Here is a 6,644-nt window from a genome sequence, read left to right as displayed (position 1 = left end):
TCAGCAGCTGACATACGACCCACCTTCAGGAAGGGCAGCTATCGAAGTAAGAGATGTAAATGCATTACGTATAATGTGTATAAGGCACACGGAAGTAAATACACCAAGGTGTTCACCGTTGCCATATGTGGGGCTGGGACTGTGAGTGATTTTAATTCTATTCTTTCACTTTATATTTGCCCAAATTAAATATATTTCTTAAATAATCTGGAAAATATATTTAATAAATAGGAAAAGTGTCTAGAGGCTGGGCAAGGCTAAGAGAACCAGTGACCTTAGTGAGAACATTTCAGTAAGTGGGATGAGAGAGTGAGGACCACCAGGGCAGACCTCTCCATCCACAAGAGCATGTGGCGGGTGGGTAGCTAGAAGGAAGGGGAGGGTCCGTGGCTCACTTGTTTCCTCCCAAGAGGTGGGATCATGTTTAAATCTTGCCGGAGGAAAACTAGCAGAGAGGGAGAGATTAAACCACAGGCCAAATATAATAATGTAATAATTATGATGACAGCAGAGCATGGAGTAGGACTTTGCGGAGGTAGGCAGGAGCGGTGAAGCCATCAGCACTAAAATGATCGATTGAGGATAAATGATAAATTGAAGGTAAAAGGAAAAGAGAGTCAACAATAACATAATAAATACTGATGGCAATCGGGGGATTTTTGTTCTCTCACATCATATTCTTTGAAATCATTTCCGGACATGAAACTGACGTCCCACCAGCCACAGGCCCTTGGTCTTATCTGGACTGTCTGACTTGTACTCCAGAGAAGAAATGCCAAGACCACCCCAGAGAGGAGGTTGGCTGGGGACACTGCATACATTTTCAGGGCTCTGAAACTCTAAATATACAATGGAATATTACTCAGCCATAAAAAGAAACAAAATTGAGTTATTTGTAGTGAGGTGGGTGGACCTAGAATCTGTCATACAGAGTGAAGTAAGTCAGAAAGAGAAAGACAAATACCGTATGCTAACACATATATATGGAATTTAAGGAAAAAAATGTCATGAACAACCTAGGGGTAAAACAGGAATAAAGACACAGACCTACTAGAGAATGGACTTGAGGATATGGGGAGGGGGAAGGGTAAGCTGTGACAAAGTGAGAGAGAGGCATGGACATATATACACTACCAAACATGAAATAGACAGCTAGTGGGAAGCAGCCACATAGCACAGGGAGATCAGCTCGTTGCTTTGTGACCACCTGGAGGGGTGGAATAGGCAGGGCGGGAGGGAGGGAGACGCAAGAGGGAAGAGATATGGGAACATCTGTATATGTATAACTGATTCACTTTGTTGTAAAGCAGAAACTAACACACCATTGTAAAGCAATTGTACTCCAATAAAGATGTAAAAAAAAAAAAAAAACTCTAAATAGTTGTTGAAAAAGCAGAGTCTAGAGTAGTGGTTTCAAAGGCGGGGCTTAGGGCTTTGCGTCTGTGAGGGGCTCAGGGATGCCTCCCCACGTCAATGGGAGCAGTGCTGCTACATCAGACTTACATCTCCAGGGTCCTAGCAGATTCCCCCTGAGGAAAGGTTTCTGCTGCTGAAGAGCAGCTGGACACATCTGCTCTGGAGCTCTGCTGCAAGTTTGCTCCGGGTCACCTTAACTGCACAGGCAGCCAGGGGACGTCTGCAGCTTCCATCTCTTGGAATTGGTAAGAAAGCACTACTTTACTTGAGGAAAAGTGAGTTTATAGATGGTTTGGCAAGCTCCAGGAGTTAAAAGTGATGGACTTATTCCCAATAACCCCAACGATTAGGGGTTGGCATTTCACATACATCTCGGAATATGTGATTTCATAGCTCCCAAACTGTAACACAACATAACATAACGTGATATAAGCATGATACATAATTGTTATGGTCTTAAAACTTCACCAAAGTTATCTCTCAGATATTATGTCTTTCTCTGGATCGGAAATGGGGTATTTGGCACTGACATTCCACCCATTTGGAGGGCAGTGGCATATAATGCTGACAGGCATGAGTTTCAAGGCTAGACCATCTTCTCGCTTTACCTTTAACTGTAGCTGAGTGTATTTCTATAAATTAATGAAATTCTCACTGAGGAGTGGGAAAATGGAGTCAGGAAAATGATAGCACTGGATGTGGACTAACCTCATGCAGGGGACCTCCCCAAGTAGAATCCACCAGTAAAACAACACCAAGCATGCCCCGCAACATGTATATGAGGTCTGATGAGGATTTCATGTAACTCAAACCCAGTTCACCCTGTTATTCTACTTCTAAAAGATCGTAGGGTTGGTCAATGCATCAGGAAAGCACTAGTGTCATAACACAGGTCAGAGATTCAAAAGTTCAGGCAAAAATGAAACATGTACTTTTCTTCAATAATGAAAAGTACAATGTCAAGAGGAATTCAAATAAACACACCCAGAGGCATCTATTATTAATACAATCAAACTCGGAGGAAAATGAGGACTGTAGAGATACAGAGAACAAAACAAAACAAAAGCCTGGGTTTGGGGGTTAGGAAAATCCAAGCGTGGGACTGAGCTCCACCACTGACTAGCAGCTCACTTAGCCCCTTTGGGTCTCAGCTCCTTGATCTCTAAAAACGTGTCTCCCTGCCCCATGGCTTGGTTGTGACAGGTTGTGACAGGACTGAAGAGGATGCTCCTACAGCAAGATTGGCACGTGCTTGAGTAATGCAGACATCGGTGCTTTTTATCAATACTCCTATTACTAGCGTCGGGGCTTCACGAGAAGAGTCAGGAAGGAGCGGGACGAATATCGCTGTGGCAGGAAGAGTCAGGAATGGGGACTCACAAGTGTCGTGACCACTCCCTCCCATGTCACCAGGAAACTTGTGTTTTATCTGCTCAGCTCTTGAGGCCCTTGCAGGGTGAAAACTTGGAAGTGGCCTAGGGGAGCTAAATAGATTTACATTCAAAAGGATGCAGAAACAGTCACAGGGAACACATGTAGAATGTGGGGAGAGGTGGTGAGAGACGAAGAGCTCAGCGAGTGGAAAGGAAGAGGCGAGAATATATACAGACTCTATGGGGAAGGCGGCTGCCACGGTGAGTAAGGCTTTAGCAAGATGGGTGGACGGCATCTTTTGGATGTTCTTTAGAGTCCAACCATTAGTATCAGCTGCTTATTGCTGTGTAAGAAGTTATCCCAAAATGTGACTACTGACAATGACACACACTTATGATCTCGCAGTTTCTGTGGTCAGGCATCTGGGCTCAGTGGAGCTGGATTCTCTGCTCGGGGGCTCTCACAGGCTGCACTCAGATGCCAGCAGGGGCTGGGGTCTTGTCTCAAGGCTGGGGCTGGGGTTGGCGGGGTGGGGATTGGGGGGACCTGCTTCCCAGCTCACGTGGCCGTTAACAGGATACGTCTCCTTGAGGGCTGTTGGACCAGGGGTCTCCGTACCTCACTGGCTGTTGGCTGGAGGTCACCCTCAGTGTCTGGCTACCAGGGCCTCTCCAGTATGGCAGCTTCTTTATCAAAGCATATAAGCTGACAAGGTATTAGATGGAGTCGGCCAGCGAGACACAGTCACAATCTTTTGTAACCTAATCATGCAAGTGACATTACACATCACCTTTGCCACATTCTGTTGCTTAGAAGCAAATCACGAGGTCTTACTTACACGCAAGGGGAGGGAACCACATGAGGGCGTGAATAGCCATGAATTCCACAGGTGGGGGGCCCATCTTAGAAGCCCACCTACCGTGGCACCTTTAACTCATATTTATTTCCAGTGTTCTTGCTTTGTTGGACCTGAATATCTTTTGCACATAGCATTGTGCCCGGACTGGCCATAAGACTCATCAATTTTGGGGGTCTTATACATGTAAAATTCAAAGCAGGACTCCTAAGGTATCTGACCAAGCAGAAACCCTGAGGAAGAAATCAGAGTAACTTTAGGAAAAAGGGTGGCACAGAACCCGCAATGAGCCTCCCTTCTAACTGCACACCCCCGATGACCATACGCTAAGTCGGTATGGGTAAAAGTTTGCTTTTTCTTAATCCGCTGACTGCCTGCCATCTGAGCACTGATCACCCAACCTCACTACAGCGGTCCACTCAATCTGGGATCTAGATCCATGTTGTTATGAGTAAGCTATTCTTTTTAGATTCTAGATTTCCCCTTTGAGAATAATTTCTATCTTCATATTAATTTTTATTCTGTATTTTCAACACTCATTTAGACTGAGCCCTGCATGTGTCACTGGTGTCCGTGAGTCCAGTGTGAGTCCTTCCATATCCGACTTGTCCACATTGGACTCCTCTGTTGGCATCAGAGGGTCCCTGGGGATGATTTTAGTGAGGTGTGTGTTAGGAGCTTCTTATCCATGTTGTTGACCTAAAACAAATAGACCGCCAGATATTTCTCCAGCAAAGATGGGTTTATTCAGAACCAGCAGAGAATTGCTATTCAGGGTCAGCAACCATGCTGAACCACTTGCAGTTTCCTGCACAGCAAGGGAAGGAGACTCCTATATAGAGGGAAAAGGGAGGGAGGGCTGTAGTAAACAGAGTCCCTGGCTTTTCACTGGCCTAGCCCCCGCGGGGGGAGGGGGAGGAAGAGTCCGTCTTCCTATTGGGCTCTGCTGTCATCACAGGGCGTGAGAGCTCCCCCTTGTGGTCTCTCAACTCTATGTGGGTTTTTTTCTTTTTTTTCTCTTTTCTTTCCGCCTCTCCCCCGGGCTGGAGGGATCTTAGTTCCCCAACCAGAGACTGAACCCAGGCCCTCGGTATTCAAAGCGTGGAGTCCCAACTACTGGACCTCCAGGAAATTCCTTCGACTCTGTTTTTTGAGGTTTCTGTTTATTAATTTTTTTTACAGTGCAAATGCCTTTTTACTGCATTCACACATGGATAATTTGACCAACACTTTTCCCCCCTGACACCATAGGAACAGTTCCATTCTTTTTAGGGTTTTGATCTTGTAAAGGAAAACGCTGAGGCAGCCTCACTTTTATTCCTTCTGTCCAACATTTATATGCTTCTTCCTCTTTTCCTTAAATTCTAATATTTCATTGACTCTGACTAGATATTGGTCTAAATTTTTTACACTATGTGCTCTTTTTACATGCAAATTCGAGTTTGGTGGGGGTTTTTGGTTTTGTTGTTTTCAGCTCTAGAAAGTTTGCTATTTCACTATTGTTTTCTGATTACAGCCTCCCGGGGGCATGGACAGCACCCCGGGGAGTGTGTGGCCTCCCCAGTTCAGTAACTGTCTAATGATGGCAGTTGTGACAAAGAGAGAAAGACGGTGCTGCCTTCCAGAATGGACTACTGCCCTTATTTCTGTATGGAGCTGGCACCCTACTCAGGGGTGGCAAAAACTGGCATCATCATGTGACCCAATGTCACACCAGAAGATGTGCTCAGATGTGCAGGGGATGCCAGCCCACAGCGTCCTTCACGGGGACCCCTGACACAGGCAGCTTGCTGAGTAACGACAGCACGGGTGGAGTTGTCACGAGGCTCCGCCCATCGGCTTTCACCTGTCCAATAGGGACGGAGCTCCTCAGGAAGCTCCGCCCCTTTCCATGGAGCTGTGGGAACATGTATTAGAGTATAGGAGATGCGTCACGTAAGAAAAGGGACTTCCAAAAGAAGAAAAGTTTGCACACGGGAGACGTAGCAGTCAAAAAAGTCAACAGGAGAAATTTTCTTCCCTGGGCTAAGGGAAGAATCGGGTCTTCAATACAAAGAAGTCCCAGAGCCTCATACCAGGCAAGTTAATAGGCTTAGAGGTCCCCAGTGAAATTATTTAAGAGTAAGAATAAACATAAAACCATACAAACAACATAGCAGAAAAAAAGTAAATTACAGAAGGGGGGAAATCAGGCTGACATCAGACTTTTCTTCTAGAAGGATTGTAAGCTAGAAGATGTGGCAATATTTGTAATTTTTGGAGGAAAAGATTGTGACCTAGGAATTGTATCCTCAGCCAATACAAATGTGAATGCAGCAGAAAGCACCCTCAGGAATTTGAGGAGGTGGTAGAAGGGCACCCACACAACTTTCAGCAGTTCAGGAATTTGAAGGGGGTGATGCGTTTAAATAATAAATGGAGAAGACATGGTGGAACTTTATTTTTTTTACTTTAATTTTTTTTAAGATTTTTTTGATGTGGACTATTTTTAAAGTCTTTATTGAATTCGTTACAATATTGCTTCTATTTTTTTTTAAGTTTTGGTTTTTTGGCCACAGGGCATGTGGGATCTTAGCTCCCTGACCAGGGATCGAACCCGCATCTCCTGCACTGGAAGGCAAAGTCTTAACCACTGTACTGCCAAGGAAGTCCCTTGACTTTAATATTTTTTTCTTTTTTATATTTCATCTCAGTGCACAAGGATTTGAAGACACCTCCTAAGATATTACTGAATACAAAGGAACCAAAGAGAAAGAAGTGAGCAGAGAGTAAAACGAGAGAAACTGGTAATGTGACGGGCTCATCCAGCACATGGAAAGCCTGCTTGTGGGGCGTTGCTAGAAACTGCAACCTAATCGCAAGGGACCAAAGCAAGGGAACGAACGTGGTCAACTGCAAGCTTCACGGCGTCCATAAAGCAAGATCAAACTGCCCCAATCCAATCCAGAGTCCAATGTACAAAGAGCTCCTGTGGGGGGGGGGGGGGAGGAAAAGGGGA

Source organism: Lipotes vexillifer, unplaced genomic scaffold (genome assembly GCF_000442215.2).
Source record: "Lipotes vexillifer unplaced genomic scaffold, Lipotes_vexillifer_v1.1 scaffold1215, whole genome shotgun sequence".
Taxonomy (NCBI): Eukaryota; Metazoa; Chordata; class Mammalia; order Artiodactyla; family Lipotidae; genus Lipotes; species Lipotes vexillifer.
This window is presented reverse-complemented; position numbering follows the sequence as displayed.